Below are 12,726 nucleotides of genomic sequence, written 5' to 3'. Positions count from 1 at the left end.
GGCAGCCAATAATTCAGAAGGGCATTCAGCAGGCAGGCAGCCAATCAGGCTCACAGGGCATTCAGGCCATTCTTCTCCACTCAGACACTCACAAGATGTGTGGATTGGGGCAAGCACCAAGCCATTGAGCACTCCACACTGCATTCATACCAGTTTCGGCAAGGCTGTCTCATTCATTGTGTCACACACTAGAAACCAGACACCCATATCATTAAATGTATATTGGTCACACACTTCTTTCACCCAGGTCCCACCACAAGAATGTACCCACAACATACAGTCACTGGGAATGCTCCAGCCAGTCTGGCCTGGACTTCCCCACAATACCATATATGGAACTTGCACCCAACAGCCAGTCAGGGGAAGGGACAGAGTCAGGGCTTCCCAGGACTTTGTGAAAACAATGTAACATGCAATAGAAAGCAAGAGGCCACAGGGGCCATCTTGTCCCCTATCATAAATCAACTGATTCCAATGGCAGGGCCTGGGTATCCCAAAATGGAGGATACTCAGAGCACCTGTCAAATTCAGCAGGGAGCTGCCACCAGACCATACCCTGCTCTGTGGGCCACATAGAGGTGCCCAAAAACATACACTAGGTGTACAGGTTTGTACCCCCACCCATGGGTGTCATGACTCCTGTGCAGAAATTAACACAGAAAACACATAATAAAAGGACTACAGGACGAGGACATGGAGGCCCTGTCCCTCCAATGCATTTCCAGCATCACACGTGCAAATTTACATGCAGATATTTTCCATAAAGAAAGAAGGGAAGGGAGCCCAGGTTCCAGGCATATGGCTTCCACAGGCAAAGTAACTGGTAAACCCAGTAATGAGCACAGTATTTTTCCTACCAGTCTGGGTAACCAACTAATCACCTTTTCTGGGAAGGCTTCCAGGGCATATGATATACCTGGAATTATTGAAAGTTTGTAGGCGTTAATCTTTGCATCAACAGAGCGCCCCCCATGGGCGTCAATTATCTTTTTTAGTGATAGCCACTTCTGCCAGGCCCTCCGCGAGATACTCTCTGTCAAATGGCCAGATGAGACCTTTGGTCTGATGCCAACTACAAGATATTTGTACTCCTTAATCTGCTCAAGCTGCACATACCCTAAATTCCATGTAAAAGTTGGGGCGCCATAAGCCCCTCTACCCAGGGCCATGAGTTTTGTTTTTGAGGCATTTGGACTGAGTCCATGCTCACAGGCAAATTCGTGTAGGGCCTCTTATGATCATAGGAGACCTTTAGCCGTGTGGTGAGGGATGACTGTGTCATCCACATATGTCAGGCTGTTTGTATTTGTATTTGTTTTATTTATAACACGCAAACCATCAGGCCCGGGGGCATCAGGGCGCAATTTGTACAAAGTTACAGAAATGCATATATACAGACATACATATTACATTACATTACATTAACAGAAATATTGACAGAGTTTATATCTACAAATATTACAGTGGTTTCAGTGCTATACCCTTAGGGTGTACAGTCAAAAATAATAACGGAGGTCAGTGTGTCAGGGTATGTAAGACAAATGTTGATGACTCCATTGCCATAACGAGGCAGGTGATTATGGGCAGCCTTGAGTACACTTGGTAGGTCAGCTATATATAGATTAGAGAGCAAGGGAGCAAGAGGGCACCCCTGCGTCAGTCCTCTATTGGTAGTAAAAGCCTTCATGACAGTGTTTTCCTGGGATGTTTAAACCCTAACCTCTGTGTCGTTGAAATAGAGGAGTGAAGTGTCTATGCCCCACCTTACCAATATTTCCCAAAGTTTAGATCTTAGCATGCTGTCAAAGGCAGATTAATAATCAACAAAACAGAGGTATAGTGCGGTGCCAGCATTAAAATTAGGGTTAGAAGGGCCCAGATAGAGTGAATCGTCCCACATCCCTTCCTAAAGCCTGGCTGATTAATGGGGAGCAAACCTATCTCTTTCACCCAGGAGGAGGGGAATTCAAGGAGGATGTTTGAAAATATCTTGGCACCGCAGTCCAGCATTGCCAAAAGCCTGTAGTTTGATGGTTCGGTGCATTTTCCTTTCTTATGAACCGGTATGAGAATCGAACATCTCCAAGTATAGAGTATCATCCCTGTTGGAGAAATAAACATTGTAACAGCGCTGCCCAGAATTGAGGGTCATTCTTTATAACCGCATTACATACACCATCCAATTCCATAGCCCTGAAGGCCTTCATCTTAACTATGATACCCACCAGATTGGTTGCCTTGATATGCATACTTGCCAGTGAATCCCACATTATTTCTGGATTCCCCGTTATTCTTGGTTCGGAATCTAGCCAATACGTTTGCTCAATAAAAGCAACCCATTGGTCCTCCAATATACTGCAAACTTCATTAGCGGCACTACCCATCCCATGCATGCATATCAGGTGCCAGAATTTCTGAGTATCCTGTGTCCTGATCAGCTGATTAAAGAACTTCCAGGCAGAAATACTCTCCCCATATCTGTAGTTACAGAGCCAGGATTTATACCTGGACCTCACAGCTGCCATTCCTTTCATCTTGGCCTCCCATGCCATACTAGGGGCTCTCTTGATTTTCCTGATCAGCTAGTTAAGCTCCTTTTTCTTTCTATCTATGCCTACATTAACCCTTGTTCCTGCCTTGCCCCTATGTTTGCTGGGGAGCGTACACATGTTTTGGGGATACCCGATAGTGCAGAGGTTCTGGAGGGGGGTGGCACACAAAGCGGCCCAAGGAGGTATAGAGCTGGATATTCAGACCCTGGAGGCTTGTATGCTAGGCCGATATAAGAGTAGTGTAAAAGATAAACTGCTAAATAAAATTAAAGACTTGATTTACATAATGGCCAAACGCGGTATAGCCATGAGGTGGAAGGACGCCAAGGAACCGGGTATAATAAGATGGTGGAGAGACCTGGAAAAGTGAGTTACAGCCGAAACCGGGGTTTGGGAAAAGCCACTGGTAGAACAAAGAGCTGACTTGGGGATAGACATACAACGATGGATAGCGCTAACTGTGACTTTGTTTTCATGCAACGGAGGCGAGGCTGCCACGCAGACCGCATTGAGAGAGGAAGATGCAGTATGATTAGGAAAGTATGCCTTGATACATTATGCACAGGCTGAGGAGGGGTGGGGTTGGGGTAGTGTTAGAACATTCGATAATATGATGTGGTGTATTATTGTGTGGTTTGTTGTTGTTTGCTGTTTTTGAAAGAAAAGCTATAAAAATATTATTTTTAAAAAAATGTTTGCTGGGGAGCAAATGTCTAGGCTCCGCGGGCCACAGTGTAGTCACCAACTTCTCCACCTCCCAATCGCAGTGCCTCAAGATTTCCTCTTCTCTAAAACCATAACAAGTTAAGGCAGTTCCAAATCTTTGGATCTTTGCAGAAGTCCAGCGCAACCTGGTGCCCTGCATGTTAACCATCGGGTTACAGTGCCCAATAACAGAGGGCTTGGGAAGCACCCCCAGGCACTTCATGGAAAACATTGCATGGTCACTGCATACCATTGAAATAGTACCAAACTCTGGGCAGTGATTAAGAATCAAGGGGGTTGACACAAAATAAAATCGAGCATAGGACCAATTAATTTGCATTTCTCCCTTTTTAACTACCAGCGGGGTAAGAGCAAACTCATCCAATGCCTACCCCCAACCTTTGCCTTTTGTCCTTCCAAGCCTTTCTTGCCCACTTGGTCTCCTTTTTGGGTGCCGTAAACAAATTCCACATTGAAGTCCCCCACCAGGATAACACCACCCTTTGGGAACAGTGAGAACCAATTTCTAAATGTGTCTATCAAGACCTCCATCAATCCTTCAGTTGTTTCCCGTTCCCAGAGGTCATATAGTGTGGCCACCAACGTGGCCCCTATTCCAGGCATTTATTTAGTTCTTCCACTCTAGTCACCCAGGTGCCTCGCTTCACCTGCATCAGTGCTTTCTGTAAGGTGTCCTGGGTCTCTGGAGAATGTGCTATAGAGTTTACCACTGTCTGTACACCAGGGGCCGGCACCAGAACTTCCTGCTTCATCCCTCGAGCGCAGTTACAGCCTTTTTGAAGTAAGGGGCAACACCCCCGCCCCCACCAGCCAGATGCTAGATACAGTGAAGGATGTTTTGAGCCTGTGTTCCTACTTTTGGCAGAGGGCACTGGCTGAAGCGGAATAGAGAAAATAGTGGGATTTGCGCCTGGGCCCGGCGTATCTCCTGTGTTGAAGTTTGAGGGCAGGGCTTGCAAAGGAGATTGTAAGTTAAGGTCCGCTATAGTGGGGCCAACCCATCTGTCCATCGGGGACCTGCAAGGGTACCCTTCTGACTGTGCCATCCCCCATTTCTTTCGTGAAGGTCTTCTTGCCAGCATCCTTGTAATACAGGTGGCCACCTCCACGTCTGTTCACTTCTATGACTGAGGTTATGTGCTTAGCCTTCGCACCTTTGCGTAGTGGTCTCTTAATAGCTGGCTGGCTTTGTTTGTTCTGCTTACACTTAACGGGACTCGAGGTACAGTGGAGGAGGCACAAGGGGCCTCCAGCAAGCAACTCTCCGAGTCCGCCAACAGATATGCGGTGCAATGATGTAATTTGACAGAGATGGGAGCTGTAGATGCCTGACAGCATGTTGCCCTTTCCACCCCATACAACGGCTCTACCACCTTGGTGTTCTTGGGAGATAGGTTAACATCCACTAAAGGGGAAGAATCAAACAGCTGTGCAGGGCTGCTTCAAGCACTGTTTGCCAGGATGAGATATATCATTACTTCCAAGTAGAATTGCATCAATGACTTTTGTGACCACTTCCTTCAGCCCTTGCTGATCCACCACAATCTTGGAGCATAGAAGAAATAGTGCATCTATTTTTGCTTCAAGTGGTCCCAATAGGTGCATGTTAACGTGCCGTGCTTTAAAAGGGTCTCGGCAGAGAGTGGACGGTGCTCTGTTGGGGCGTCCTCATCAGAGTCGCTCTCACTTCTTGTGAATTCATATGTGGTTAACAGCTTCTCTAGATGTGGACGCTTGGATAGATGTGTGACGAAGTTGTTATACACAAAATCCACAGGGCCCATAGAGTTACATTGAATCACCTGGCAGAGTTTTAGAAGGGAGACGTTATTGTTTAATGAAGTGTTAATGTACGAGATTGACTCGGCCCCATTTTCATTGTTGGGGACCTGAGTCGACATTCACTGCTCAGCCGCTTTGGTACACATGGTATTTCCAAAAAAGGGTGCAATCTTTGTCTGAGATGAGTCTACTGTCAGCACATGCTCCCATGTATCTTTTTTTGAGCAGGGGGATGAGTTTACATTTAGCTTTTTACTTTGAGCACTGCAGGCACGCTTTCCAGCTTGGCGATGAACGCTGAGCAGGGTAACACGCTCTTGTTTTCATTATAATGTTGCCAACTGTCCTCAAGGCGGTTGAGATTTTAAAAATAGGGGGTGCAAGCAAGGCAGGGAGGGCCGAGTAAGGGAAAGTGTTACCCCTGTAATACAGACACAAAATCCCCCATAAGCATCAAAGATGTTTGGCCGGCGGCCGTTGTACTCACCAGTCACCAGAGTCCAGTAACCCATCTCCACCGTACAATAGACAACAAGCGTACCTTCACTGGCGAGACACCGAACACCAAACACTCTCTGCCCATCGCGGAGACACCGAACACCAAACACTCTCTGCCCGCACTCCGTGCTGGTTCCGGTTTTTGCGGTCTCCCAGATTTAAAGGTCCAATAACAATTTCAGTTTCACAGAGAGAGGAAGTCCAGTACAGCAGCGTCTCCACCAGATTCCACCAAACACTGTCATAAAATATACTTCAACGGTTTTCACAGCCATAAGCCATTTTAAAGTGTTCTAGGGAAAGAAGGAAGCGGTTAGGACAGGAAAAGGGAGCTAGTGCTCTCCTGTATACATCAGGTAGCTGGGATACCATAAAATAGTGCCCTGAATCTACTTCAAAACACAATAAGGAAGTAAAAATGAAGTGGTGGTCAAGGAGTAGAATTCCACTCTTACAGTAGGAAAGAATGCGGCTGCGAATGTGAGGATGCCGGGGGAGCCCAGGATAAATCAGGCCAAATAATTATCCTTGCAAATAGCAAAGATGGGTCTTAAGTCAGCTCTTGTATTTGTGTGAAGTTCAATGCTAGAGAGAAGTACTGTGGAATGAGATGAGAATACCAAAAAGGTACTGACTATCAGGGTGATGGAAACATCTTAAGGACATGTTCGATGATGACAATTCAAACATGGATGATATTGACATCTACGGGGCAAGAACAGTAGAGACACTCATTTTTCCTTGATATATTGCATGGGCAAATCAGGTTGTAAATAACTGGCAGAACCTGGTTCGGAAGCAGGTTTCCGACGTTGCCGGAGCTCAGCTCCAGCTTGCCCCAGCCCACAAAGACCTCTGAATGCACCCTTTTTTAACGTTTAAAGAAATTACATTTCACTTCTTAATGTAAATATGTAGCCTGGCTGGTTCAAAGATGGCATTGTGTGAGTCCAACATATGGTAGATATAGGCTCAACAATGTACCATAACCTAACCTATAAAATCTGTTTTTCCAGAGAAGGAAAAGACAATCCCTGCTTGCTTAATTCCACTTTTAAGTAGTAGCCCTATTGTCTGCTGGTTGCAATTCGAAGCAATCACTCTAAGTGGCTCGACTGATCTAATCTAGCATATAAATCCAAACTCAGGATCATGGAAGATACGGAGGCCGTTAGCTATATAGACATGTGCTCTAGCACCTTGAAGCGTCTCTTGTGCTAGATGGGATTACTAATAAAGATCTCAGACCAAAAAACCGGACATACTCAAATAATATGGAAAAGTACTACTTTATTCTCAATTAAATAATGCATGGTCAACTGGCAGACATTGGACTGATGCATGCACAGTCACACACAAACTTGATTACACAGAGATTTTACACCCCAATATGCGTCATCTATGACATCATCCTATGTGGCAAACTGTAAAACCTATCAACGGGAGCGGAACATATCTACTTATAGAAAACATATCGGTTAGTACTTCATTGGCTGTCTCTTATCTGTGAGGCATGCCTCAAACTACTTCTTAATACGCTTGATACTGATTATAGCAGACAAAATGGCAGCAGATTGGTCTATGCAACATTGTATAGCAGTATGCCCCATAGACCCACTGATTGGTCGGCATTTCCACCCAACCTTGGACTTTCGGCTTGGCTAGCAGCACGTAAGCAAAACGAAACCCAGGTGCTTGAGTCACGTCAGATTACTCCCCACTTTCCCAATTAGTCCATCATCTCTAATAAGTCCAGACATGAGCCAGTTTCCCATTTGTAGTTGACCTTGTAGCCTGCTCTCTGTTCTGGGACATTCAAGGGGGTGTAAGCACATCACTATCTCCATCCACAGCTTAATAAATAGCCCTTGTTTTCAACTTTTGGATTGCGTGTGAGGAGACCGCAAATGTGTCCATTTCGACCTCCTATTACTGTTATTTGATTTAATTATGCTAGGTGTCATTGCTCCTCTTGGCCTCTAGAGACATGCTCACTCCATCTTGTTGGAGCCTTATTCGTTGTTAATTGTCCAATCCTTTGGCTCTTGCAAATGTTTTCCTCCTCTTTAATCTAAGAGAATTATGTCTCACGTCCATGCCTTATCCGTCTGCCTCCCTTTGTGCTTTGCATCTATTCCTTGAAATAGCATGTTTGATCCCTGGCCAACAAAGAGTCCTCTCCATTTTCCACAGACAGCTAATTCTCCAACGTCTCCTGACTCGGCAGCCCTGGTGTTTCTGGGGTAGCTGAATTGAATCTTTGCACGAGCCGGCGTCCGTTTTCTTATCCTGGCCGTTCTTGCCACGTTATATGTTCCTCTATGGCAAGCTTCTACGTGTCTCATCTACCTTGCATTGCTGCATATTTACACTTATTGGTCAACAAGTTACTTCATTCTTCTTTGTATATATGATTACTCTTGGCGCTCTTCCATTGTTGTTCCCATATTTAAGAAGGGCGATAGGTCTAATCCATGTAATTATAGGCCTATCAACCTTCCTGATGTCATGGGTAAAATCTTTGGCGCTCTGATATCGAGGGCCTTCAATGACTGGGACCAGAACATGAGACAATTTGACAAATGGCAGGTAGGATTCGTCAAATCTATAGGGACAGCATTAAATCTGTTCCTTATTAACCTAATAAAAACAAGTGTTAAGGCGAAGGATAAAAAAGTATACCTAGCCTCAATTGATCTCGCCCAGGCATTTGACACCATCGAAAGACAGAAACTGTGGAGAAAGATGAGAGAATGGGACTGTCCAGGGGACGTTAGAGAGGCATTGACTGTGCTGTAGTCAAATACTGACATACAAGTTAGGCTGGACAAAAGAGGTCACATGTCAGTGCCCATAAAACATCTAAAGTGCTAAAACATGGGTGCACCTTAGCCCCGGCTATGTTTAACCAATTTATTTTGGATACCTCAAAGGCATTTGAGGACATCAGAAGTTTTACCTCAAGAATTGCAGGAGAACCTCTGGCCCGTTTGCTCTACGTGGATGATCTGATCCTTTTGGATCAGATCCACGTGGGGCTGCAGAGACAGCTCAACGCCCTGGCCGCCTATGTTGATGAAAATGGCTTAAAAGTAAATGTTGCTAAATCAAGAATTGTTACTCTGGGAGGTAAAACTGCTCAGAAGATCTCCACCATCATGGTTCCTAAAGGGAGAAAAAATCATTGAAAACCCTAGTATCATCTATTTAGGAATGTGTGTAAATAATAGTGCAGTGTACGCACAAAAGATGCTAACTTGAGAAGTAAGATCAGAAATTTGGCCTCTCATGCACGATTAATTCAATCTAAACACTGCAAGTTTTCACTCATCCCAGTGATTGACTTTTACAGAATGAATGTGGCCCCAATAGTAACTTATGGAGCGAAGGCCTCATTTACTGTACCAGCGGCAATATGGCCCAAACTGGGGGGTATGTTTTGGAGATCGGTTCTCTCGTTGACAGCATGTCTACCGGCCAGCTAATAAGAGAAGAACTGGGTCTAATCTCCTAATATTCTATTACCCAATGGAAAACTGGCTTTTTTTCGAATGTGCCAATTGGGAAGTGTGGCTTCCAAATGCTGAATAAAGCCCTACAGAATGACACTGAACCGGTTCTTGTTGCATGGAATAATTCCTGTTTAACCACCCTAGACGACTTAAGCTCTTCTGAGGACACCTTGATGAGAAATCTGACAAAGGTTAAATACAAACTATTTGACCAAGATTGGATTAATACCCAGGAATCTGTGAGAACATTGAAACTTTGTGGTCACAAAGGGCTGGAACACAGACCTAAAGGAAAACCATTAAGATACATTAAAACATTTCCCTGTACACATCTCAGGAGCCAATTCATGCGCTTCCATTTAAATTTGATGCCTACTTGAGAAATTACAGAGACAAGAAAAACAGAAAATGACAGAAATTATGAGTGCAGACTATGCAAAGATCAGCGAGAAACACTGTACCACCTAGCTTTAATGTGATCCCGCATTAAAACGGCAAAGAAGGAGGTGGATGGGCAAATTCTATCTGAAGTATACTACGCTGGAATTTGACGAATGGTGGTTTACCTTGTTACAAGGGGGAGGCATTTCATTAACATTGGCTTTATTGACATACCTGAGGGAAGTGTTTTCGATATTAGACAAAAATCAAGAGCATTAGCCAGTTTTTCACATCGTTTTTCTGAACTGATAAACTCTTGAAGTATAAAATTCCTAACAGTGGGGGCTCTGACCCCCTCTGAAGGTGTGGAGCAAATTTACTTTTAGTATTTCTAACACTTTTTTCTCTTTGGATTTTATTTTATTTTATGTTTTGTTATGTATATCAGTTTGACAAATATTAGTAAGGTTTACATTTTAAGCCAAATGCTAATAATTTTTTTTTTAAATAACAATAAATATGATTACTTTATCGTTTCATGCACGTTTCTCTTATCACTTCAGTTACATTATTACTGTTCAGTATTTTCATATCGTTTCAGTGTGTCCTCGTATAGCTTCTTTATGACATCACTCTGCTCACATCAGATTACACTCAGCACTACATGATATCCAGTACTGTGTGCTGACATCATTCCACACAATATCCTCCACTACTTCAGTGCGAGGATACATTAGATACGGTTGTCTGAATGCATGTCGTCTCTCGTACACTCGATCCATTATAGGCATAACACATGAAGTCCCATATAGGGCCCTTCTCCTGCTGTTCCAGTGTGACCGTTGTGATGAGGTGGGAGTGAGGGATAATGCGTCCACCTGCTCCTCTACATTTCCCCTTTGGTCGAGTCCTCAACCACATTTTTCTCTTCATTCTCCTTTATAAACTCTTCAGGCTGTTGTTTCTTTGGACCCCCTATCTTTGTCACCGCCCCCTCAGGTGACCTGTATTGTTTCTATGTTCAGCCACACTCCAGGTCATCTGGCAGCAGTCTCCTATTGGTGGGAAATATATCCAGCGTCCTGCATATTTTTTATGATCCTTGGGATAGTAGAACTTCATTCCTGAAGATGCAAGGGTACTTTTCTTTATATTCTCATGGGTACAATCCTCATTTTTCCTCTGCTCACCAGTTCCAGTGTCTATATGTGTCACCGGGATCAGAGATATCCTCGTCAGAGAACGTTGTTTCCAATTCTCCACCCTCCCCTAGCTCCTCACCTTCTTTTTTCCTTTCCGTACCCTTCTCTCCTTTTCTTCTTGGTCGCTCCTTTTTTTTGTGTAGATAAGGACGGCCACGGAAGGAAGCCACCGTGCTACCCGAAACGGGTGCCCGGGGCCCCCCTCCGGGAACGCCAAAAGGGGAAAAAGCTCTAAGGCACAAAAAAACCATAAGCGACCCCTGAGATACTGAGGATATGAGTAATGGTTAGTCTTGAGAAGGGGCCGGGCAGAAGAGATGGTGAGCTGTGATATTCTGGAGGAACTCTGGAGGAAGGCAGTCCATGCGGTAATGGGTGATCACTGGGTGAAACCCAGTTCAAGGAAAGGGCACCAGGAGAAGTCGTCAGTCCAATAGCAGTCCAGGATCCGGTACACAGGGAAGCAACAGAAGAAGGTGTCCAAGCAGTAGAGTAGACAATCCGATAATAACAGGCCGGGGTCCGGTAGACAGGGAATCCAGCAGGAAGGTCACAGGAAGCAAAGGAGGAGACGGGTACAGAAAGACAGAACAGAGAATAGGTAAGGAGCACAGAGTGCCGGAAAGATGGGACGGGGGTGGGCTAGAAGACTGGAAGGAGAGAGCAAGGGAGATAAGAGGAACAGAAAAAACAGGGGGGAAAAGACTCAGAGCAATGAGAAGCAGGCAAGCAAGGGAGGAGGAACGGGACCCGATAGGGATCGGGGACCGACAGAGAAAATTATACGAGCATGAAGGCTGCGAAAAGCACAGAGAAGACAGCACTCTCGGGAACGAAACCGGAAGCGTTGCAACGTGTCCGCGATCCGGAAGCGGGAGGCTTTAAGCTTCCGAGTCGCGTCAGCGTACAAACACTAGAACGGTGCTGAAAGAGAACGTGAGCGGAGCGTGCGACGGGCTAGTATCTGCGCCGCCAGCGGCTCCACAGGCTCCACCCGCATCGCGGCATGACAGTATGCCCCCTCCTTATGGCCCCTCCCCCTGGTTTACCTGGATGAAATAAATGAAATTTGGGCAGCAGGGAAGGGGCTTTAATATGGGAGATGGGTTCCCAGGAGTTCTCAGAGGATGGGAAGCCTTTCCACTGTACCAAATATTCCAATTTGCCTCTGCGGTACCTGGAGTCGCAAATCTGAGCTACCTCATATTCCTCCTGAGTGGAAGCCAAAGGCATAGTGACTCTCTCAGCTTGACGAGTCCAGGTTTCGACATGAAAGTCTTTTAGCTGTGATGAATGGAAGACCGGATGGACCTGGTTAAGGCTGGTTGGAAGTTTGAGCCGAAAGGCCACAGGGTTGATCTTTTGTATTATCTTGAAGGGCTCTAAGAACTTAGGAGAAAGCTTGGAAGGATGGGCCCATCGAGGGAGGTATCTCGTGGAAAGCATAACTCGAGATCCCACTTCCCAGCCAGGGACAGGTTGACAGTGTTTATTGGCTTGAGACTGTAACGCTCTTGAGCTGCCCTAAGGCTTTCCCCTGCCTTCTTATGTATTTCTATAAGGAGAGTGAGGGAGGAATCTACAGATGGCACATAGGTAGAGAGACAGGAGATAGGAAGAATAGACCAAGGATAGTAGCCATAGGTACAGAAAAATGGACTGAACCCTAGAGCAGAATGTAGAGAATTATTGTAGGAAAATTCAGCCAAAGCCAATAACGGGCACCAATTGTCCTGCTGGGAGTTGGCAAAGCACCTCAGGTATTGTTCAAGAGTTCCATTTAGCCGCTCAGTTTGTCCATTGGACTGGGTGAAAACCCGAAGTGAGAGCTCTTTCAATACCCAGCTGCTCACAGAGGGCTTTCCAAAAGCGGGATGTGTATTGACTGCCCCTGTCAGAGATGATTTTAGAGGGCATTCCGTGTAATCTGAAGATATCTTGGAGGAACACTTCAGCCATTCTGGCAGCTGTAGGGACTCCGGGAAAAGGGGAAAAGTGAGCCAACTTGGAATATGAATCTACTACCACCATAATACACGTGCATCCTTGAGAAATGGGCATATCCACTATGAA

This window comes from Ambystoma mexicanum, chromosome 7p, assembly GCF_040938575.1.
Source record: "Ambystoma mexicanum isolate Mex_15411 chromosome 7p, UKY_AmexF1_1, whole genome shotgun sequence".
NCBI classification, from domain to species: domain Eukaryota; kingdom Metazoa; phylum Chordata; class Amphibia; order Caudata; family Ambystomatidae; genus Ambystoma; species Ambystoma mexicanum.
Note: the sequence above shows the minus strand (reverse complement) of the source record.